This window comes from Lipophrys pholis (genome assembly GCF_963383615.2).
Source record: "Lipophrys pholis genome assembly, chromosome: 1".
Lineage (NCBI taxonomy): Eukaryota > Metazoa > Chordata > Actinopteri > Blenniiformes > Blenniidae > Lipophrys > Lipophrys pholis.
In genome coordinates, this window is record NC_137635.1 from 21850668 (window position 1) to 21878041 (window position 27374).

A 27374-nucleotide genomic window follows, 5' to 3' on the forward strand; every position below is an offset into this window, starting at 1 on the left:
GTACTGGGATGGGAGACTGCTTAGGAATACCAGGTGCTGTAAGCTTTTTCAGAGTTGAGGAAAACTGGTGAAATCTATGTCAAATATCACAGAAAATATTTTGCAACTCACCTAATAATTTATCTATCTATCTATCTATCTATCTATCTATCTATCTATCTATCTATCTATCTATCTATCTATCTATCTATCTATCTATCTATCTATCTATCTATCTATCTATCTATCTATCTATCTATCTGGCGTGGATTCAATAACTGACGTATAAGAAGCATTGCCGTCTTCGTGACCTTTGCTTACAGCCATACCACCTTAAAACCGCCCGATCTCGTCTGATCTCGGAAGCTAAGAAGGGTAGGGCCTGGTTAGTACTGGGATGGGAGACTGCTTAGGAATACCAGGTGCTGTAAGCTTTTTCAGAGTTGAGGAAAACTGGTGAAATCTATGTCAAATATCACAGAAAATATTTTGCAACTCACCTAATAATTTATCTATCGATCGATCGATCGATCGATCTATCTATCTATCTATCTATCTATCTATCTATCTATCTATCTATCTATCTATCTATCTATCTATCTATCTTTCTATCTATCTGGCGTGGTTTCAATAACTGACGTATAAGAAGCATTGCTGTCTTCGTGACCTTTGCTTACAGCCATACCACCTTAAAACCGCCCGATCTCGTCTGATCTCGGAAGCTAAGAAGGGTAGGGCCTGGTTAGTACTGGGATGGGAGACTGCTTAGGAATACCAGGTGCTGTAAGCTTTTTCAGAGTTGAGGAAAACTGGTGAAATCTATGTCAAATATCACAGAAAATATTTTGCAACGTACCTAATAATTTATCTATCTATCTATCTATCTATCTATCTATCTATCTATCTATCTATCTTTCTATCTATCTATCTATCTATCTATCTATCTATCTATCTATCTATCTATCTATCTATCTATCTATCTATCTATCTATCTATCTATCTGGCGTGGTTTCAATAACTGACGTATAAGAAGCATTGCTGTCTTCGTGACCTTTGCTTACAGCCGTACCACCTTAAAACCGCCCGATCTCGTCTGATCTCGGAAGCTAAGAAGGGTAGGGCCTGGTTAGTACTGGGATGGGAGACTGCTTAGGAATACCAGGTGCTGTAAGCTTTTTCAGAGTTGAGGAAAACTGGTGAAATCTATGTCAAATATCACAGAAAATATTTTGCAACTTACCTAATAATTTATCTATCTATCTATCTATCTATCTATCTATCTATCTATCTATCTATCTATCTATCTATCTATCTATCTATCTATCTATCTATCTATCTATCTATCTGGCGTGGTTTCAATAACTGACGTATAAGAAGCATTGCTGTCTTCGTGACCTTTGCTTACAACCATACCACCTTAAAACCGCCCGATCTCGTCTGATCTCGGAAGCTAAGAAGGGTAGGGCCTGGTTAGTACTGGGATGGGAGACTGATTAGGAATACCAGGTGCTGTAAGCTTTTTCAGAGTTGAGGAAAACTGGTGAAATCTATGTCAAATATCACAGAAAATATTTTTGCAACTCACCTAATAATTTATCTATCTATCTATCTATCTATCTATCTATCTATCTATCTATCTATCTATCTATCTATCTATCTATCTATCTATCTATCTATCTATCTATCTATCTATCTATCTATCTGGCGTGGATTCAATAACTGACGTATAAGAAGCATTGCCGTCTTCGTGACCTTTGCTTACAGCCATGCCACCTTCAAACCGCCCGATCTCGTCTGATCTCGGAAGCTAAGAAGGGTAGGGCCTGGTTAGTACTGGGATGGGAGACTGCTTAGGAATACCAGGTGCTGTAAGCTTTTTCAGAGTTGAGGAAAACTGGTGAAATCTATGTCAAATATCACAGAAAATATTTTGCAACTCACCTAATAATTTATCTATCTATCTATCTATCTATCTATCTATCTATCTATCTATCTATCTATCTATCTATCTATCTATCTATCTATCTATCTATCTATCTATCTATCTATCTATCTATCTGGCGTGGTTTCAATAACTGACGTATAAGAAGCATTGCTGTCCTCGTGACCTTTGCTTACAGCCATACCACCTTAAAACCGCCCGATCCCGTCTGATCTCGGAAGCTAAGAAGGGTAGGGCCTGGTTAGTACTGGGATGGGAGACTGCTTAGGAATACCAGGTGCTGTAAGCTTTTTCAGAGTTGAGGAAAACTGGTGAAATCTATGTCAAATATCACAGAAAATATTTTGCAACGTACCTAATAATTTATCTATCTATCTATCTATCTATCTATCTATCTATCTATCTATCTTTCTATCTATCTATCTATCTATCTATCTATCTATCTATCTATCTATCTATCTATCTATCTATCTATCTGGCGTGGTTTCAATAACTGACGTATAAGAAGCATTGCTGTCTTCGTGACCTTTGCTTACAGCCGTACCACCTTAAAACCGCCCGATCTCGTCTGATCTCGGAAGCTAAGAAGGGTAGGGCCTGGTTAGTACTGGGATGGGAGACTGCTTAGGAATACCAGGTGCTGTAAGCTTTTTCAGAGTTGAGGAAAACTGGTGAAATCTATGTCAAATATCACAGAAAATATTTTGCAACTTACCTAATAATTTATCTATCTATCTATCTATCTATCTATCTATCTATCTATCTATCTATCTATCTATCTATCTATCTATCTATCTATCTATCTATCTATCTATCTATCTATCTATCTATCTATCTATCTATCTATCTATCTATCTATCTGGCGTGGTTTCAATAACTGACGTATAAGAAGCATTGCTGTCTTCGTGACCTTTGCTTACAACCATACCACCTTAAAACCGCCCGATCTCGTCTGATCTCGGAAGCTAAGAAGGGTAGGGCCTGGTTAGTACTGGGATGGGAGACTGATTAGGAATACCAGGTGCTGTAAGCTTTTTCAGAGTTGAGGAAAACTGGTGAAATCTATGTCAAATATCACAGAAAATATTTTTGCAACTCACCTAATAATTTATCTATCTATCTATCTATCTATCTATCTATCTATCTATCTATCTATCTATCTATCTATCTATCTATCTATCTATCTATCTATCTATCTATCTATCTGGCGTGGATTCAATAACTGACGTATAAGAAGCATTGCCGTCTTCGTGACCTTTGCTTACAGCCATGCCACCTTCAAACCGCCCGATCTCGTCTGATCTCGGAAGCTAAGAAGGGTAGGGCCTGGTTAGTACTGGGATGGGAGACTGCTTAGGAATACCAGGTGCTGTAAGCTTTTTCAGAGTTGAGGAAAACTGGTGAAATCTATGTCAAATATCACAGAAAATATTTTGCAACTCACCTAATAATTTATCTATCTATCTATCTATCTATCTATCTATCTATCTATCTATCTATCTATCTATCTATCTATCTATCTATCTATCTATCTATCTATCTATCTGGCGTGGTTTCAATAACTGACGTATAAGAAGCATTGCTGTCTTCGCGACCTTTGCTTACAGCCATACCACCTTAAAACCGCCCGATCTCGTCTGATCTCGGAAGCTAAGAAGGGTAGGGCCTGGTTAGTACTGGGATGGGAGACTGCTTAGGAATACCAGGTGCTGTAAGCTTTTTCAGAGTTGAGGAAAACTGGTGAAATCTATGTCAAATATCACAGAAAATATTTTGCAACTCACCTAATAATTTATCTATCTATCTATCTATCTATCTATCTATCTATCTATCTATCTATCTATCTATCTATCTATCTATCTATCTATCTATCTATCTATCTATCTATCTATCTATCTATCTATCTATCTATCTGGCGTGGTTTCAATAACTGACGTATAAGAAGCATTGCTGTCTTCGCGACCTTTGCTTACAGCCATACCACCTTAAAACCGCCCGATCTCGTCTGATCTCGGAAGCTAAGAAGGGTAGGGCCTGGTTAGTACTGGGATGGGAGACTGCTTAGGAATACCAGGTGCTGTAAGCTTTTTCAGAGTTGAGGAAAACTGGTGAAATCTATGTCAAATATCACAGAAAATACTTTGCAACTCACCTAATAATTTATCTATCTATCTATCTATCTATCTATCTATCTATCTATCTATCTATCTATCTATCTATCTATCTATCTATCTATCTATCTATCTATCTATCTATCTATCTATCTGGCGTGGTTTCAATAACTGACGTATAAGAAGCATTGCCGTCTTCGTGACCTTTGCTTACAGCCATACCACCTTAAAACCGCCCGATCTCGTCTGATCTCGGAAGCTAAGAAGGGTAGGGCCTGGTTAGTACTGGGATGGGAGACTGCTTAGGAATACCAGGTGCTGTAAGCTTTTTCAGAGTTGAGGAAAACTGGTGAAATCGATGTCAAATATCACAGAAAATACTTTGCAACTCACCTAATAATTTATCTATCTATCTATCTATCTATCTATCTATCTATCTATCTATCTATCTATCTATCTATCTATCTATCTATCTATCTATCTATCTATCTATCTATCTATCTATCTATCTATCTATCTATCTATCTATCTATCTATCTATCTATCTATCTATCTATCTATCTGGCGTGGTTTCAATAACTGACGTATAAGAAGCATTGCTGTCTTCGTGCCCTATGCTTACAGCCATACCACCTTAAAACAGTCTGATCTCGGAAGCTAAGAAGGGTAGGGCCTGGTTAGTACTGGGATGGGAGACTGCTTAGGAATACCAGGTGCTGTAAGCTTTTTCAGAGTTGAGGAAAACTGGTGAAATCTATGTCAAATATCACAGAAAATATTTTGCAACGTACCTAATAATCTATCTATCTATCTATCTATCTATCTATCTATCTATCTATCTATCTATCTATCTATCTATCTATCTATCTATCTATCTATCTATCTATCTATCTGGCTTGGATTCAATAACTGACGTATAAGAAGCATTGCCGTCTTCGTGGCCTTTGCTTACAGCCATACCACCTTAAAACCGCCTGATCTCGGAAGCTAAGAAGGGTAGGGCCTGGTTAGTACTGGGATGGGAGACTGCTTAGGAATACCAGGTGCTGTAAGCTTTTTCAGAGTTGAGGAAAACTGGTGAAATCTATGTCAAATATCACAGAAAATATTTTGCAACTCACCTAATAATTTATCTATCGATCGATCTATCTATCTATCTATCTATCTATCTATCTATCTATCTATCTATCAATCTATCTATCTATCTATCTATCTATCTATCTATCTATCTATCTATCTATCTATCTATCTATCTATCTATCTATCTATCTATCTATCTATCTATCTATCTATCTATCTATCTATCTATCTATCTGGCTTGGATTCAATAACTGACGTATAAGAAGCATTGCCGTCTTCGTGGCCTTTGCTTACAGCCATACCACCTTAAAACCGCCTGATCTCGGAAGCTAAGAAGGGTAGGGCCTGGTTAGTACTGGGATGGGAGACTGCTTAGGAATACCAGGTGCTGTAAGCTTTTTCAGAGTTGAGGAAAACTGGTGAAATCTATGTCAAATATCACAGAAAATATTTTGCAACTCACCTAATAATTTATCTATCTATCTATCTATCTATCTATCTATCTATCTATCTATCTATCTATCTATCTATCTATCTATCTATCTATCTATCTATCTATCTATCTATCTATCTATCTATCTATCTGGCTTGGATTCAATAACTGACGTATAAGAAGCATTGCCGTCTTCGTGGCCTTTGCTTACAGCCATACCACCTTAAAACCGCCTGATCTCGGAAGCTAAGAAGGGTAGGGCCTGGTTAGTACTGGGACTGGAGACTGCTTAGGAATACCAGGTGCTGTAAGCTTTTTCAGAGTTGAGGAAAACTGGTGAAATCTATGTCAAATATCACAGAAAATATTTTGCAACTCACCAAATAATCTATCTATCTATCTATCTATCTATCTATCTATCTATCTATCTATCTATCTATCTATCTATCTATCTATCTATCTATCTATCTATCTATCTATCTATCTATCTATCTATCTATCTATCTATCTGGCGTGGTTTCAATAACTGACGTATAAGAAGCATTGCTGTCTTCGCGACCTTTGCTTACAGCCATACCACCTTAAAACCGCCCGATCTCGTCTGATCTCGGAAGCTAAGAAGGGTAGGGCCTGGTTAGTACTGGGATGGGAGACTGCTTAGGAATACCAGGTGCTGTAAGCTTTTTCAGAGTTGAGGAAAACTGGTGAAATCTATGTCAAATATCACAGAAAATATTTTGCAACTCACCTAATAATTTATCTATCTATCTATCTATCTATCTATCTATCTATCTATCTATCTATCTATCTATCTATCTATCTATCTATCTATCTATCTATCTATCTATCTATCTATCTATCTATCTGGCGTGGTTTCAATAACTGACATATAAGAAGCATTGCCGTCTTCGTGACCTTTGCTTACAGCCATACCACCTTAAAACCGCCCGATCTCGTCTGATCTCGGAAGTTAAGAAGGGTAGGGCCTGGTTAGTACTGGGATGGGAGACTGCTTAGGAATACCAGGTGCTGTAAGCTTTTTCAGAGTTGAGGAAAACTGGTGAAATCTATGTCAAAAATCACAGAAAATACTTTGCAACTCACCTAATAATTTATCTATCTATCTATCTATCTATCTATCTATCTATCTATCTATCTATCTATCTATCTATCTATCTATCTATCTATCTATCTATCTATCTATCTGGCGTGGTTTCAATAACTGACGTATAAGAAGCATTGCCGTCTTCGTGACCTTTGCTTACAGCCATACCACCTTAAAACCGCCCGATCTCGTCTGATCTCGGAAGCTAAGAAGGGTAGGGCCTGGTTAGTACTGGGATGGGAGACTGCTTAGGAATACCAGGTGCTGTAAGCTTTTTCAGAGTTGAGGAAAACTGGTGAAATCGATGTCAAATATCACAGAAAATACTTTGCAACTCACCTAATAATTTATCTATCTATCTATCTATCTATCTATCTATCTATCTATCTATCTATCTATCTATCTATCTATCTATCTATCTATCTATCTATCTATCTATCTATCTATCTATCTATCTATCTATCTGGCGTGGTTTCAATAACTGACGTATAAGAAGCATTGCTGTCTTCGTGCCCTATGCTTACAGCCATACCACCTTAAAACAGCCCGATCTCGTCTGATCTCGGAAGCTAAGAAGGGTAGGGCCTGGTTAGTACTGGGATGGGAGACTGCTTAGGAATACCAGGTGCTGTAAGCTTTTTCAGAGTTGAGGAAAACTGGTGAAATCTATGTCAAATATCACAGAAAATATTTTGCAACGTACCTAATAATCTATCTATCTATCTATCTATCTATCTATCTATCTATCTATCTATCTATCTATCTATCTATCTATCTATCTATCTATCTATCTATCTATCTATCTATCTATCTATCTGGCGTGGTTTCAATAACTGACGTATAAGAAGCATTGCTGTCTTCGTGACCTTTGCTTACAACCATACCACCTTAAAACCGCCCGATCTCGTCTGATCTCGGAAGCTAAGAAGGGTAGGGCCTGGTTAGTACTGGGATGGGAGACTGATTAGGAATACCAGGTGCTGTAAGCTTTTTCAGAGTTGAGGAAAACTGGTGAAATCTATGTCAAATATCACAGAAAATATTTTTGCAACTCACCTAATAATTTATCTATCTATCTATCTATCTATCTATCTATCTATCTATCTATCTATCTATCTATCTATCTATCTATCTATCTATCTATCTATCTATCTGGCGTGGATTCAATAACTGACGTATAAGAAGCATTGCCGTCTTCGTGACCTTTGCTTACAGCCATGCCACCTTCAAACCGCCCGATCTCGTCTGATCTCGGAAGCTAAGAAGGGTAGGGCCTGGTTAGTACTGGGATGGGAGACTGCTTAGGAATACCAGGTGCTGTAAGCTTTTTCAGAGTTGAGGAAAACTGGTGAAATCTATGTCAAATATCACAGAAAATATTTTGCAACTCACCTAATAATTTATCTATCTATCTATCTATCTATCTATCTATCTATCTATCTATCTATCTATCTATCTATCTATCTATCTATCTATCTATCTATCTATCTATCTATCTATCTATCTATCTGGCGTGGTTTCAATAACTGACGTATAAGAAGCATTGCTGTCTTCGCGACCTTTGCTTACAGCCATACCACCTTAAAACCGCCCGATCTCGTCTGATCTCGGAAGCTAAGAAGGGTAGGGCCTGGTTAGTACTGGGATGGGAGACTGCTTAGGAATACCAGGTGCTGTAAGCTTTTTCAGAGTTGAGGAAAACTGGTGAAATCTATGTCAAATATCACAGAAAATATTTTGCAACTCACCTAATAATTTATCTATCTATCTATCTATCTATCTATCTATCTATCTATCTATCTATCTATCTATCTATCTATCTATCTATCTATCTATCTATCTATCTATCTATCTATCTATCTATCTATCTATCTGGCGTGGTTTCAATAACTGACGTATAAGAAGCATTGCTGTCTTCGCGACCTTTGCTTACAGCCATACCACCTTAAAACCGCCCGATCTCGTCTGATCTCGGAAGCTAAGAAGGGTAGGGCCTGGTTAGTACTGGGATGGGAGACTGCTTAGGAATACCAGGTGCTGTAAGCTTTTTCAGAGTTGAGGAAAACTGGTGAAATCTATGTCAAATATCACAGAAAATATTTTGCAACTCACCTAATAATTTATCTATCTATCTATCTATCTATCTATCTATCTATCTATCTATCTATCTATCTATCTATCTATCTATCTATCTATCTATCTATCTGGCGTGGTTTCAATAACTGACGTATAAGAAGCATTGCCGTCTTCGTGACCTTTGCTTACAGCCATACCACCTTAAAACCGCCCGATCTCGTCTGATCTCGGAAGTTAAGAAGGGTAGGGCCTGGTTAGTACTGGGATGGGAGACTGCTTAGGAATACCAGGTGCTGTAAGCTTTTTCAGAGTTGAGGAAAACTGGTGAAATCTATGTCAAAAATCACAGAAAATACTTTGCAACTCACCTAATAATTTATCTATCTATCTATCTATCTATCTATCTATCTATCTATCTATCTATCTATCTATCTATCTATCTATCTATCTATCTATCTATCTATCTATCTATCTATCTATCTATCTATCTATCTGGCGTGGTTTCAATAACTGACGTATAAGAAGCATTGCCGTCTTCGTGACCTTTGCTTACAGCCATACCACCTTAAAACCGCCCGATCTCGTCTGATCTCGGAAGCTAAGAAGGGTAGGGCCTGGTTAGTACTGGGATGGGAGACTGCTTAGGAATACCAGGTGCTGTAAGCTTTTTCAGAGTTGAGGAAAACTGGTGAAATCGATGTCAAATATCACAGAAAATACTTTGCAACTCACCTAATAATTTATCTATCTATCTATCTATCTATCTATCTATCTATCTATCTATCTATCTATCTATCTATCTATCTATCTATCTATCTATCTATCTATCTATCTATCTATCTATCTGGCGTGGTTTCAATAACTGACGTATAAGAAGCATTGCTGTCTTCGTGCCCTATGCTTACAGCCATACCACCTTAAAACAGCCCGATCTCGTCTGATCTCGGAAGCTAAGAAGGGTAGGGCCTGGTTAGTACTGGGATGGGAGACTGCTTAGGAATACCAGGTGCTGTAAGCTTTTTCAGAGTTGAGGAAAACTGGTGAAATCTATGTCAAATATCACAGAAAATATTTTGCAACGTACCTAATAATCTATCTATCTATCTATCTATCTATCTATCTATCTATCTATCTATCTATCTATCTATCTATCTATCTATCTATCTATCTATCTATCTATCTATCTGGCTTGGATTCAATAACTGACGTATAAGAAGCATTGCCGTCTTCGTGGCCTTTGCTTACAGCCATACCACCTTAAAACCGCCTGATCTCGGAAGCTAAGAAGGGTAGGGCCTGGTTAGTACTGGGATGGGAGACTGCTTAGGAATACCAGGTGCTGTAAGCTTTTTCAGAGTTGAGGAAAACTGGTGAAATCTATGTCAAATATCACAGAAAATATTTTGCAACTCACCTAATAATTTATCTATCGATCGATCGATCGATCGATCGATCGATCGATCGATCGATCGATCTATCTATCTATCTATCTATCTATCTATCTATCTATCTATCTATCTATCTATCTATCTATCTATCTATCTATCTATCTATCTATCTATCTATCTATCTATCTATCTATCTATCTATCTGGCTTGGATTCAATAACTGACGTATAAGAAGCATTGCCGTCTTCGTGGCCTTTGCTTACAGCCATACCACCTTAAAACCGCCTGATCTCGGAAGCTAAGAAGGGTAGGGCCTGGTTAGTACTGGGATGGGAGACTGCTTAGGAATACCAGGTGCTGTAAGCTTTTTCAGAGTTGAGGAAAACTGGTGAAATCTATGTGAAATATCACAGAAAATATTTTGCAACTCACCTAATAATTTATCTATCGATCGATCTATCTATCTATCTATCTATCTATCTATCTATCAATCTATCTATCTATCTATCTATCTATCTATCTATCTATCTATCTATCTATCTATCTATCTATCTATCTATCTATCTATCTATCTATCTATCTATCTATCTATCTATCTATCTATCTATCTATCTATCTGGCTTGGATTCAATAACTGACGTATAAGAAGCATTGCCGTCTTCGTGGCCTTTGCTTACAGCCATACCACCTTAAAACCGCCTGATCTCGGAAGCTAAGAAGGGTAGGGCCTGGTTAGTACTGGGATGGGAGACTGCTTAGGAATACCAGGTGCTGTAAGCTTTTTCAGAGTTGAGGAAAACTGGTGAAATCTATGTCAAATATCACAGAAAATATTTTGCAACTCACCTAATAATTTATCTATCTATCTATCTATCTATCTATCTATCTATCTATCTATCTATCTATCTATCTATCTATCTATCTATCTATCTATCTATCTATCTATCTATCTATCTATCTATCTATCTATCTATCTATCTATCTGGCTTGGATTCAATAACTGACGTATAAGAAGCATTGCCGTCTTCGTGGCCTTTGCTTACAGCCATACCACCTTAAAACCGCCTGATCTCGGAAGCTAAGAAGGGTAGGGCCTGGTTAGTACTGGGATGGGAGACTGCTTAGGAATACCAGGTGCTGTAAGCTTTTTCAGAGTTGAGGAAAACTGGTGAAATCTATGTCAAATATCACAGAAAATATTTTGCAACTCACCTAATAATTTATCTATCTATCTATCTATCTATCTATCTATCTATCTATCTATCTATCTATCTATCTATCTATCTATCTATCTATCTATCTATCTATCTATCTATCTATCTATCTATCTATCTATCTGGCTTGGATTCAATAACTGACGTATAAGAAGCATTGCCGTCTTCGTGGCCTTTGCTTACAGCCATACCACCTTAAAACCGCCTGATCTCGGAAGCTAAGAAGGGTAGGGCCTGGTTAGTACTGGGATGGGAGACTGCTTAGGAATACCAGGTGCTGTAAGCTTTTTCAGAGTTGAGGAAAACTGGTGAAATCTATGTGAAATATCACAGAAAATATTTTGCAACTCACCTAATAATTTATCTATCGATCGATCTATCTATCTATCTATCTATCTATCTATCTATCAATCTATCTATCTATCTATCTATCTATCTATCTATCTATCTATCTATCTATCTATCTATCTATCTATCTATCTATCTATCTATCTATCTATCTATCTATCTATCTATCTATCTGGCTTGGATTCAATAACTGACGTATAAGAAGCATTGCCGTCTTCGTGGCCTTTGCTTACAGCCATACCACCTTAAAACCGCCTGATCTCGGAAGCTAAGAAGGGTAGGGCCTGGTTAGTACTGGGATGGGAGACTGCTTAGGAATACCAGGTGCTGTAAGCTTTTTCAGAGTTGAGGAAAACTGGTGAAATCTATGTCAAATATCACAGAAAATATTTTGCAACTCACCTAATAATTTATCTATCTATCTATCTATCTATCTATCTATCTATCTATCTATCTATCTATCTATCTATCTATCTATCTATCTATCTATCTATCTATCTATCTATCTATCTATCTGGCTTGGATTCAATAACTGACGTATAAGAAGCATTGCCGTCTTCGTGGCCTTTGCTTACAGCCATACCACCTTAAAACCGCCTGATCTCGGAAGCTAAGAAGGGTAGGGCCTGTTTAGTACTGGGACTGGAGACTGCTTAGGAATACCAGGTGCTGTAAGCTTTTTCAGAGTTGAGGAAAACTGGTGAAATCTATGTCAAATATCACAGAAAATATTTTGCAACTCACCAAATAATCTATCTATCTATCTATCTATCTATCTATCTATCTATCTATCTATCTATCTATCTATCTATCTATCTATCTATCTATCTATCTATCTATCTATCTATCTATCTATCTATCTATCTATCTATCTATCTGGCGTGGTTTCAATAACTGACGTATAAGAAGCATTGCTGTCTTCGCGACCTTTGCTTACAGCCATACCACCTTAAAACCGCCCGATCTCGTCTGATCTCGGAAGCTAAGAAGGGTAGGGCCTGGTTAGTACTGGGATGGGAGACTGCTTAGGAATACCAGGTGCTGTAAGCTTTTTCAGAGTTGAGGAAAACTGGTGAAATCTATGTCAAATATCACAGAAAATATTTTGCAACTCACCTAATAATTTATCTATCTATCTATCTATCTATCTATCTATCTATCTATCTATCTATCTATCTATCTATCTATCTATCTATCTATCTATCTATCTATCTATCTATCTATCTATCTATCTATCTATCTATCTATCTATCTGGCGTGGTTTCAATAACTGACGTATAAGAAGCATTGCCGTCTTCGTGACCTTTGCTTACAGCCATACCACCTTAAAACCGCCCGATCTCGTCTGATCTCGGAAGTTAAGAAGGGTAGGGCCTGGTTAGTACTGGGATGGGAGACTGCTTAGGAATACCAGGTGCTGTAAGCTTTTTCAGAGTTGAGGAAAACTGGTGAAATCTATGTCAAAAATCACAGAAAATACTTTGCAACTCACCTAATAATTTATCTATCTATCTATCTATCTATCTATCTATCTATCTATCTATCTATCTATCTATCTATCTATCTATCTATCTATCTATCTATCTATCTATCTATCTATCTATCTATCTATCTATCTATCTGGCGTGGTTTCAATAACTGACGTATAAGAAGCATTGCCGTCTTCGTGACCTTTGCTTACAGCCATACCACCTTAAAACCGCCCGATCTCGTCTGATCTCGGAAGCTAAGAAGGGTAGGGCCTGGTTAGTACTGGGATGGGAGACTGCTTAGGAATACCAGGTGCTGTAAGCTTTTTCAGAGTTGAGGAAAACTGGTGAAATCGATGTCAAATATCACAGAAAATACTTTGCAACTCACCTAATAATTTATCTATCTATCTATCTATCTATCTATCTATCTATCTATCTATCTATCTATCTATCTATCTATCTATCTATCTATCTATCTATCTATCTATCTATCTATCTATCTATCTATCTATCTATCTATCTATCTATCTGGCGTGGTTTCAATAACTGACGTATAAGAAGCATTGCTGTCTTCGTGCCCTATGCTTACAGCCATACCACCTTAAAACAGCCCGATCTCGTCTGATCTCGGAAGCTAAGAAGGGTAGGGCCTGGTTAGTACTGGGATGGGAGACTGCTTAGGAATACCAGGTGCTGTAAGCTTTTTCAGAGTTGAGGAAAACTGGTGAAATCTATGTCAAATATCACAGAAAATATTTTGCAACGTACCTAATAATCTATCTATCTATCTATCTATCTATCTATCTATCTATCTATCTATCTATCTATCTATCTATCTATCTATCTATCTATCTGGCTTGGATTCAATAACTGACGTATAAGAAGCATTGCCGTCTTCGTGGCCTTTGCTTACAGCCATACCACCTTAAAACCGCCTGATCTCGGAAGCTAAGAAGGGTAGGGCCTGGTTAGTACTGGGATGGGAGACTGCTTAGGAATACCAGGTGCTGTAAGCTTTTTCAGAGTTGAGGAAAACTGGTGAAATCTATGTCAAATATCACAGAAAATATTTTGCAACTCACCTAATAATTTATCTATCGATCGATCGATCGATCGATCGATCGATCGATCGATCTATCTATCTATCTATCTATCTATCTATCTATCTATCTATCTATCTATCTATCTATCTATCTATCTATCTATCTATCTATCTATCTATCTATCTATCTATCTATCTATCTATCTATCTATCTATCTATCTATCTATCTGGCTTGGATTCAATAACTGACGTATAAGAAGCATTGCCGTCTTCGTGGCCTTTGCTTACAGCCATACCACCTTAAAACCGCCTGATCTCGGAAGCTAAGAAGGGTAGGGCCTGGTTAGTACTGGGATGGGAGACTGCTTAGGAATACCAGGTGCTGTAAGCTTTTTCAGAGTTGAGGAAAACTGGTGAAATCTATGTCAAATATCACAGAAAATATTTTGCAACTCACCTAATAATTTATCTATCGATCGATCGATCGATCGATCGATCTATCTATCTATCTATCTATCTATCTATCTATCTATCTATCTATCTATCTATCTATCTATCTATCTATCTATCTATCTATCTATCTATCTATCTATCTATCTATCTATCTATCTATCTATCTATCTATCTATCTATCTATCTATCTGGCTTGGATTCAATAACTGACGTATAAGAAGCATTGCCGTCTTCGTGGCCTTTGCTTACAGCCATACCACCTTAAAACCGCCTGATCTCGGAAGCTAAGAAGGGTAGGGCCTGGTTAGTACTGGGATGGGAGACTGCTTAGGAATACCAGGTGCTGTAAGCTTTTTCAGAGTTGAGGAAAACTGGTGAAATCTATGTCAAATATGACAGAAAATATTTTGCAACTCACCTAATAATTTATCTATCTATCTATCTATCTATCTATCTATCTATCTATCTATCTATCTATCTATCTATCTATCTATCTATCTATCTATCTATCTATCTATCTATCTATCTATCTGGCTTGGATTCAATAACTGACGTATAAGAAGCATTGCCGTCTTCGTGGCCTTTGCTTACAGCCATACCACCTTAAAACCGCCTGATCTCGGAAGCTAAGAAGGGTAGGGCCTGGTTAGTACTGGGACTGGAGACTGCTTAGGAATACCAGGTGCTGTAAGCTTTTTCAGAGTTGAGGAAAACTGGTGAAATCTATGTCAAATATCACAGAAAATATTTTGCAACTCACCAAATAATCTATCTATCTATCTATCTATCTATCTATCTATCTATCTATCTATCTATCTATCTATCTATCTATCTATCTATCTATCTATCTATCTATCTATCTATCTATCTATCTATCTATCTATCTATCTGGCGTGGTTTCAATAACTGACGTATAAGAAGCATTGCTGTCTTCGCGACCTTTGCTTACAGCCATACCACCTTAAAACCGCCCGATCTCGTCTGATCTCGGAAGCTAAGAAGGGTAGGGCCTGGTTAGTACTGGGATGGGAGACTGCTTAGGAATACCAGGTGCTGTAAGCTTTTTCAGAGTTGAGGAAAACTGGTGAAATCTATGTCAAATATCACAGAAAATATTTTGCAACTCACCTAATAATTTATCTATCTATCTATCTATCTATCTATCTATCTATCTATCTATCTATCTATCTATCTATCTATCTATCTATCTATCTATCTATCTATCTATCTATCTATCTATCTATCTATCTATCTATCTGGCGTGGTTTCAATAACTGACGTATAAGAAGCATTGCCGTCTTCGTGACCTTTGCTTACAGCCATACCACCTTAAAACCGCCCGATCTCGTCTGATCTCGGAAGTTAAGAAGGGTAGGGCCTGGTTAGTACTGGGATGGGAGACTGCTTAGGAATACCAGGTGCTGTAAGCTTTTTCAGAGTTGAGGAAAACTGGTGAAATCTATGTCAAAAATCACAGAAAATACTTTGCAACTCACCTAATAATTTATCTATCTATCTATCTATCTATCTATCTATCTATCTATCTATCTATCTATCTATCTATCTATCTATCTATCTATCTATCTATCTATCTATCTATCTATCTATCTATCTATCTATCTGGCGTGGTTTCAATAACTGACGTATAAGAAGCATTGCCGTCTTCGTGACCTTTGCTTACAGCCATACCACCTTAAAACCGCCCGATCTCGTCTGATCTCGGAAGCTAAGAAGGGTAGGGCCTGGTTAGTACTGGGATGGGAGACTGCTTAGGAATACCAGGTGCTGTAAGCTTTTTCAGAGTTGAGGAAAACTGGTGAAATCGATGTCAAATATCACAGAAAATACTTTGCAACTCACCTAATAATTTATCTATCTATCTATCTATCTATCTATCTATCTATCTATCTATCTATCTATCTATCTATCTATCTATCTATCTATCTATCTATCTATCTATCTATCTATCTATCTATCTATCTGGCGTGGTTTCAATAACTGACGTATAAGAAGCATTGCTGTCTTCGTGCCCTATGCTTACAGCCATACCACCTTAAAACAGCCCGATCTCGTCTGATCTCGGAAGCTAAGAAGGGTAGGGCCTGGTTAGTACTGGGATGGGAGACTGCTTAGGAATACCAGGTGCTGTAAGCTTTTTCAGAGTTGAGGAAAACTGGTGAAATCTATGTCAAATATCACAGAAAATATTTTGCAACGTACCTAATAATCTATCTATCTATCTATCTATCTATCTATCTATCTATCTATCTATCTATCTATCTATCTATCTATCTATCTATCTATCTATCTATCTATCTATCTATCTATCTATCTGGCTTGGATTCAATAACTGACGTATAAGAAGCATTGCCGTCTTCGTGGCCTTTGCTTACAGCCATACCACCTTAAAACCGCCTGATCTCGGAAGCTAAGAAGGGTAGGGCCTGGTTAGTACTGGGATGGGAGACTGCTTAGGAATACCAGGTGCTGTAAGCTTTTTCAGAGTTGAGGAAAACTGGTGAAATCTATGTCAAATATCACAGAAAATATTTTGCAACTCACCTAATAATTTATCTATCGATCGATCGATCGATCGATCGATCGATCGATCTATCTATCTATCTATCTATCTATCTATCTATCTATCTATCTATCTATCTATCTATCTATCTATCTATCTATCTATCTATCTATCTATCTATCTGGCTTGGATTCAATAACTGACGTATAAGAAGCATTGCCGTCTTCGTGGCCTTTGCTTACAGCCATACCACCTTAAAACCGCCTGATCTCGGAAGCTAAGAAGGGTAGGGCCTGGTTAGTACTGGGATGGGAGACTGCTTAGGAATACCAGGTGCTGTAAGCTTTTTCAGAGTTGAGGAAAACTGGTGAAATCTATGTCAAATATCACAGAAAATATTTTGCAACTCACCTAATAATTTATCTATCGATCGATCGATCGATCTATCTATCTATCTATCTATCTATCTATCTATCTATCTATCTATCTATCTATCTATCTATCTATCTATCTATCTATCTATCTATCTATCTATCTATCTATCTATCTATCTATCTATCTATCTATCTATCTATCTATCTATCTATCTATCTATCTATCTATCTATCTGGCTTGGATTCAATAACTGACGTATAAGAAGCATTGCCGTCTTCGTGGCCTTTGCTTACAGCCATACCACCTTAAAACCGCCTGATCTCGGAAGCTAAGAAGGGTAGGGCCTGGTTAGTACTGGGATGGGAGACTGCTTAGGAATACCAGGTGCTGTAAGCTTTTTCAGAGTTGAGGAAAACTGGTGAAATCTATGTCAAATATCACAGAAAATATTTTGCAACTCACCAAATAATCTATCTATCTATCTATCTATCTATCTATCTATCTATCTATCTATCTATCTATCTATCTATCTATCTATCTATCTATCTATCTATCTATCTATCTATCTATCTGGCGTGGTTTCAATAACTGACGTATAAGAAGCATTGCTGTCTTCGCGACCTTTGCTTACAGCCATACCACCTTAAAACCGCCCGATCTCGTCTGATCTCGGAAGCTAAGAAGGGTAGGGCCTGGTTAGTACTGGGATGGGAGACTGCTTAGGAATACCAGGTGCTGTAAGCTTTTTCAGAGTTGAGGAAAACTGGTGAAATCTATGTCAAATATCACAGAAAATATTTTGCAACTCACCTAATAATTTATCTATCTATCTATCTATCTATCTATCTATCTATCTATCTATCTATCTATCTATCTATCTATCTATCTATCTATCTATCTATCTATCTATCTATCTATCTATCTATCTATCTATCTGGCGTGGTTTCAATAACTGACGTATAAGAAGCATTGCTGTCTTCGCGACCTTTGCTTACAGCCATACCACCTTAAAACCGCCCGATCTCGTCTGATCTCGGAAGCTAAGAAGGGTAGGGCCTGGTTAGTACTGGGATGGGAGACTGCTTAGGAATACCAGGTGCTGTAAGCTTTTTCAGAGTTGAGGAAAACTGGTGAAATCTATGTCAAATATCACAGAAAATATTTTGCAACTCACCTAATAATTTATCTATCTATCTATCTATCTATCTATCTATCTATCTATCTATCTATCTATCTATCTATCTATCTATCTATCTATCTATCTATCTATCTATCTATCTATCTATCTATCTATCTATCTGGCGTGGTTTCAATAACTGACGTATAAGAAGCATTGCCGTCTTCGTGACCTTTGCTTACAGCCATACCACCTTAAAACCGCCCGATCTCGTCTGATCTCGGAAGTTAAGAAGGGTAGGGCCTGGTTAGTACTGGGATGGGAGACTGCTTAGGAATACCAGGTGCTGTAAGCTTTTTCAGAGTTGAGGAAAACTGGTGAAATCTATGTCAAAAATCACAGAAAATACTTTGCAACTCACCTAATAATTTATCTATCTATCTATCTATCTATCTATCTATCTATCTATCTATCTATCTATCTATCTATCTATCTATCTATCTATCTATCTATCTATCTATCTATCTATCTATCTATCTATCTATCTATCTATCTGGCGTGGTTTCAATAACTGACGTATAAGAAGCATTGCCGTCTTCGTGACCTTTGCTTACAGCCATACCACCTTAAAACCGCCCGATCTCGTCTGATCTCGGAAGCTAAGAAGGGTAGGGCCTGGTTAGTACTGGGATGGGAGACTGCTTAGGAATACCAGGTGCTGTAAGCTTTTTCAGAGTTGAGGAAAACTGGTGAAATCGATGTCAAATATCACAGAAAATACTTTGCAACTCACCTAATAATTTATCTATCTATCTATCTATCTATCTATCTATCTATCTATCTATCTATCTATCTATCTATCTATCTATCTATCTATCTATCTATCTATCTATCTATCTATCTATCTATCTATCTATCTATCTATCTGGCGTGGTTTCAATAACTGACGTATAAGAAGCATTGCTGTCTTCGTGCCCTATGCTTACAGCCATACCACCTTAAAACAGCCCGATCTCGTCTGATCTCGGAAGCTAAGAAGGGTAGGGCCTGGTTAGTACTGGGATGGGAGACTGCTTAGGAATACCAGGTGCTGTAAGCTTTTTCAGAGTTGAGGAAAACTGGTGAAATCTATGTCAAATATCACAGAAAATATTTTGCAACGTACCTAATAATCTATCTATCTATCTATCTATCTATCTATCTATCTATCTATCTATCTATCTATCTATCTATCTATCTGGCTTGGATTCAATAACTGACGTATAAGAAGCATTGCCGTCTTCGTGGCCTTTGCTTACAGCCATACCACCTTAAAACCGCCTGATCTCGGAAGCTAAGAAGGGTAGGGCCTGGTTAGTACTGGGATGGGAGACTGCTTAGGAATACCAGGTGCTGTAAGCTTTTTCAGAGTTGAGGAAAACTGGTGAAATCTATGTCAAATATCACAGAAAATATTTTGCAACTCACCTAATAATTTATCTATCGATCGATCTATCTATCTATCTATCTATCTATCTATCTATCTATCTATCTATCTATCTATCTATCTATCTATCTATCTATCTATCTATCTATCTATCTATCTATCTATCTATCTATCTATCTATCTATCTATCTATCTATCTATCTATCTATCTATCTATCTATCTGGCTTGGATTCAATAACTGACGTATAAGAAGCATTGCCGTCTTCGTGGCCTTTGCTTACAGCCATACCACCTTAAAACCGCCTGATCTCGGAAGCTAAGAAGGGTAGGGCCTGGTTAGTACTGGGATGGGAGACTGCTTAGGAATACCAGGTGCTGTAAGCTTTTTCAGAGTTGAGGAAAACTGGTGAAATCTATGTCAAATATCACAGAAAATATTTTGCAACTCACCTAATAATTTATCTATCGATCGATCGATCGATCGATCGATCGATCGATCGATCTATCTATCTATCTATCTATCTATCTATCTATCTATCTATCTATCTATCTATCTATCTATCTATCTATCTATCTATCTATCTATCTATCTATCTATCTATCTATCTATCTATCTATCTGGCTTGGATTCAATAACTGACGTATAAGAAGCATTGCCGTCTTCGTGGCCTTTGCTTACAGCCATACCACCTTAAAACCGCCTGATCTCGGAAGCTAAGAAGGGTAGGGCCTGGTTAGTACTGGGATGGGAGACTGCTTAGGAATACCAGGTGCTGTAAGCTTTTTCAGAGTTGAGGAAAACTGGTGAAATCTATGTCAAATATCACAGAAAATATTTTGCAACTCACCAAATAATCTATCTATCTATCTATCTATCTATCTATCTATCTATCTATCTATCTATCTATCTATCTATCTATCTATCTATCTATCTATCTATCTATCTATCTATCTATCTATCTATCTATCTATCTGGCGTGGTTTCAATAACTGACGTATAAGAAGCATTGCTGTCTTCGCGACCTTTGCTTACAGCCATACCACCTTAAAACCGCCCGATCTCGTCTGATCTCGGAAGCTAAGAAGGGTAGGGCCTGGTTAGTACTGGGATGGGAGACTGCTTAGGAATACCAGGTGCTGTAAGCTTTTTCAGAGTTGAGGAAAACTGGTGAAATCTATGTCAAATATCACAGAAAATATTTTGCAACTCACCTAATAATTTATCTATCTATCTATCTATCTATCTATCTATCTATCTATCTATCTATCTATCTATCTATCTATCTATCTATCTATCTATCTATCTATCTATCTATCTATCTATCTATCTATCTATCTATCTATCTGGCGTGGTTTCAATAACTGACGTATAAGAAGCATTGCCGTCTTCGTGACCTTTGCTTACAGCCATACCACCTTAAAACCGCCCGATCTCGTCTGATCTCGGAAGTTAAGAAGGGTAGGGCCTGGTTAGTACTGGGATGGGAGACTGCTTAGGAATACCAGGTGCTGTAAGCTTTTTCAGAGTTGAGGAAAACTGGTGAAATCTATGTCAAAAATCACAGAAAATACTTTGCAACTCACCTAATAATTTATCTATCTATCTATCTATCTATCTATCTATCTATCTATCTATCTATCTATCTATCTATCTATCTATCTATCTATCTATCTATCTATCTATCTATCTATCTATCTATCTATCTATCTATCTATCTATCTGGCGTGGTTTCAATAACTGACGTATAAGAAGCATTGCCGTCTTCGTGACCTTTGCTTACAGCCATACCACCTTAAAACCGCCCGATCTCGTCTGATCTCGGAAGCTAAGAAGGGTAGGGCCTGGTTAGTACTGGGATGGGAGACTGCTTAGGAATACCAGGTGCTGTAAGCTTTTTCAGAGTTGAGGAAAACTGGTGAAATCGATGTCAAATATCACAGAAAATACTTTGCAACTCACCTAATAATTTATCTATCTATCTATCTATCTATCTATCTATCTATCTATCTATCTATCTATCTATCTATCTATCTATCTATCTATCTATCTATCTATCTATCTATCTATCTATCTGGCGTGGTTTCAATAACTGACGTATAAGAAGCATTGCTGTCTTCGTGCCCTATGCCTACAGCCATACCACCTTAAAACAGCCCGATCTCGTCTGATCTCGGAAGCTAAGAAGGGTAGGGCCTGGTTAGTACTGGGATGGGAGACTGCTTAGGAATACCAGGTGCTGTAAGCTTTTTCAGAGTTGAGGAAAACTGGTGAAATCTATGTCAAATATCACAGAAAATATTTTGCAACGTACCTAATAATCTATCTATCCATCTATCTATCTATCTATCTATCTATCTATCTATCTATCTATCTATCTATCTATCTATCTATCTATCTATCTATCTGGCTTGGATTCAATAACTGACGTATAAGAAGCATTGCCGTCTTCGTGGCCTTTGCTTACAGCCATACCACCTTAAAACCGCCTGATCTCGGAAGCTAAGAAGGGTAGGGCCTGGTTAGTACTGGGATGGGAGACTGCTTAGGAATACCAGGTGCTGTAAGCTTTTTCAGAGTTGAGGAAAACTGGTGAAATCTATGTCAAATATCACAGAAAATATTTTGCAACTCACCTAATAATTTATCTATCGATCGATCGATCGATCGATCGATCGATCGATCGATCGATCGATCGATCTATCTATCTATCTATCTATCTATCTATCTATCTATCTATCTATCTATCTATCTATCTATCTATCTATCTATCTATCTATCTATCTATCTATCTGGCTTGGATTCAATAACTGACGTATAAGAAGCATTGCCGTCTTCGTGGCCTTTGCTTACAGCCATACCACCTTAAAACCGCCTGATCTCGGAAGCTAAGAAGGGTAGGGCCTGGTTAGTACTGGGATGGGAGACTGCTTAGGAATACCAGGTGCTGTAAGCTTTTTCAGAGTTGAGGAAAACTGGTGAAATCTATGTCAAATATCACAGAAAATATTTTGCAACTCACCAAATAATCTATCTATCTATCTATCTATCTATCTATCTATCTATCTATCTATCTATCTATCTATCTATCTATCTATCTATCTATCTATCTATCTATCTATCTATCTGGCGTGGTTTCAATAACTGACGTATAAGAAGCATTGCTGTCTTCGCGACCTTTGCTTACAGCCATACCACCTTAAAACCGCCCGATCTCGTCTGATCTCGGAAGCTAAGAAGGGTATGGCCTGGTTAGTACTGGGATGGGAGACTGCTTAGGAATACCAGGTGCTGTAAGCTTTTTCAGAGTTGAGGAAAACTGGTGAAATCTATGTCAAATATCACAGAAAATATTTTGCAACTCACCTAGTAATTTATCTATCTATCTATCTATCTATCTATCTATCTATCTATCTATCTATCTATCTATCTATCTATCTATCTATCTATCTATCTATCTATCTATCTATCTATCTATCTATCTATCTATCTATCTATCTATCTATCTATCTATCTATCTATCTGGCGTGGTTTCAATAACTGACGTATAAGAAGCATTGCCGTCTTCGTGACCTTTGCTTACAGCCATACCACCTTAAAACCGCCCGAACTCGTCTGATCTCGGAAGTTAAGAAGGGTAGGGCCTGGTTAGTACTGGGATGGGAGACTGCTTAGGAATACCAGGTGCTGTAAGCTTTTTCAGAGTTGAGGAAAACTGGTGAAATCCATGTCAAAAATCACAGAAAATACTTTGCAACTCACCTAATAATTTATCTATCTATCTATCTATCTATCTATCTATCTATCTATCTATCTATCTATCTATCTATCTATCTATCTATCTATCTATCTATCTATCTATCTATCTGGCGTGGTTTCAATAACTGACGTATAAGAAGCATTGCCGTCTTCGTGACCTTTGCTTACAGCCATACCACCTTAAAACCGCCCGATCTCGTCTGATCTCGGAAGCTAAGAAGGGTAGGGCCTGGTTAGTACTGGGATGGGAGACTGCTTAGGAATACCAGGTGCTGTAAGCTTTTTCAGAGTTGAGGAAAACTGGTGAAATCGATGTCAAATATCACAGAAAATACTTTGCAACTCACCTAATAATTTATCTATCTATCTATCTATCTATCTATCTATCTATCTATCTATCTATCTATCTATCTATCTATCTATCTATCTATCTATCTATCTATCTATCTATCTATCTATCTATCTATCTATCTATCTATCTATCTATCTATCTATCTATCTATCTGGCGTGGTTTCAATAACTGACGTATAAGAAGCATTGCTGTCTTCGTGCCCTATGCTTACAGCCATACCACCTTAAAACAGCCCGATCTCGTCTGATCTCGGAAGCTAAGAAGGGTAGGGCCTGGTTAGTACTGGGATGGGAGACTGCTTAGGAATACCAGGTGCTGTAAGCTTTTTCAGAGTTGAGGAAAACTGGTGAAATCTATGTCAAATATCACAGAAAATATTTTGCAACGTACCTAATAATCTATCTATCTATCTATCTATCTATCTATCTATCTATCTATCTATCTATCTATCTATCTATCTATCTATCTATCTATCTATCTATCTATCTATCTATCTATCTATCTGGCTTGGATTCAATAACTGACGTATAAGAAGCATTGCCGTCTTCGTGGCCTTTGCTTACAGCCATACCACCTTAAAACCGCCTGATCTCGGAAGCTAAGAAGGGTAGGGCCTGGTTAGTACTGGGATGGGAGACTGCTTAGGAATACCAGGTGCTGTAAGCTTTTTCAGAGTTGAGGAAAACTGGTGAAATCTATGTCAAATATCACAGAAAATATTTTGCAACTCACCTAATAATTTATCTATCGATCGATCGATCGATCGATCGATCGATCGATCTATCTATCTATCTATCTATCTATCTATCTATCTATCTATCTATCTATCTATCTATCTATCTATCTATCTATCTATCTATCTATCTATCTATCTATCTATCTATCTATCTATCTATCTATCTATCTATCTATCTGGCTTGGATTCAATAACTGACGTATAAGAAGCATTGCCGTCTTCGTGGCCTTTGCTTACAGCCATACCACCTTAAAACCGCCTGATCTCGGAAGCTAAGAAGGGTAGGGCCTGGTTAGTACTGGGATGGGAGACTGCTTAGGAATACCAGGTGCTGTAAGCTTTTTCAGAGTTGAGGAAAACTGGTGAAATCTATGTCAAATATCACAGAAAATATTTTGCAACTCACCAAATAATCTATCTATCTATCTATCTATCTATCTATCTATCTATCTATCTATCTATCTATCTATCTATCTATCTATCTATCTATCTATCTATCTATCTATCTGGCGTGGTTTCAATAACTGACGTATAAGAAGCATTGCTGTCTTCGCGACCTTTGCTTACAGCCATACCACCTTAAAACCGCCCGATCTCGTCTGATCTCGGAAGCTAAGAAGGGTAGGGCCTGGTTAGTACTGGGATGGGAGACTGCTTAGGAATACCAGGTGCTGTAAGCTTTTTCAGAGTTGAGGAAAACTGGTGAAATCTATGTCAAATATCACAGAAAATATTTTGCAACTCACCTAATAATTTATCTATCTATCTATCTATCTATCTATCTATCTATCTATCTATCTATCTATCTATCTATCTATCTATCTATCTATCTATCTATCTATCTGGCGTGGTTTCAATAACTGACGTATAAGAAGCATTGCCGTCTTCGTGACCTTTGCTTACAGCCATACCACCTTAAAACCGCCCGATCTCGTCTGATCTCGGAAGTTAAGAAGGGTAGGGCCTGGTTAGTACTGGGATGGGAGACTGCTTAGGAATACCAGGTGCTGTAAGCTTTTTCAGAGTTGAGGAAAACTGGTGAAATCTATGTCAAAAATCACAGAAAATACTTTGCAACTCACCTAATAATTTATCTATCTATCTATCTATCTATCTATCTATCTATCTATCTATCTATCTATCTATCTATCTATCTATCTATCTATCTATCTATCTATCTATCTATCTATCTATCTATCTATCTATCTATCTATCTATCTATCTGGCGTGGTTTCAATAACTGACGTATAAGAAGCATTGCCGTCTTCGTGACCTTTGCTTACAGCCATACCACCTTAAAACCGCCCGATCTCGTCTGATCTCGGAAGCTAAGAAGGGTAGGGCCTGGTTAGTACTGGGATGGGAGACTGCTTAGGAATACCAGGTGCTGTAAGCTTTTTCAGAGTTGAGGAAAACTGGTGAAATCGATGTCAAATATCACAGAAAATACTTTGCAACTCACCTAATAATTTATCTATCTATCTATCTATCTATCTATCTATCTATCTATCTATCTATCTATCTATCTATCTATCTATCTATCTATCTATCTATCTATCTATCTATCTATCTGGCGTGGTTTCAATAACTGACGTATAAGAAGCATTGCTGTCTTCGTGCCCTATGCCTACAGCCATACCACCTTAAAACAGCCCGATCTCGTCTGATCTCGGAAGCTAAGAAGGGTAGGGCCTGGTTAGTACTGGGATGGGAGACTGCTTAGGAATACCAGGTGCTGTAAGCTTTTTCAGAGTTGAGGAAAACTGGTGAAATCTATGTCAAATATCACAGAAAATATTTTGCAACGTACCTAATAATCTATCTATCCATCTATCTATCTATCTATCTATCTATCTATCTATCTATCTATCTATCTATCTATCTATCTATCTATCTATCTATCTATCTATCTATCTATCTATCTATCTATCTATCTATCTATCTATCTATCTGGCTTGGATTCAATAACTGACGTATAAGAAGCATTGCCGTCTTCGTGGCCTTTGCTTACAGCCATACCACCTTAAAACCGCCTGATCTCGGAAGCTAAGAAGGGTAGGGCCTGGTTAGTACTGGGATGGGAGACTGCTTAGGAATACCAGGTGCTGTAAGCTTTTTCAGAGTTGAGGAAAACTGGTGAAATCTATGTCAAATATCACAGAAAATATTTTGCAACTCACCTAATAATTTATCTATCGATCGATCGATCGATCTATCTATCTATCTATCTATCTATCTATCTATCTATCTATCTATCTATCTATCTATCTATCTATCTATCTATCTATCTATCTATCTATCTATCTATCTATCTATCTGGCGTGGTTTCAATAACTGACGTATAAGAAGCATTGCCGTCTTCGTGACCTTTGCTTACAGCCATACCACCTTAAAACCGCCCGATCTCGTCTGATCTCGGAAGCTAAGAAGGGTAGGGCCTGGTT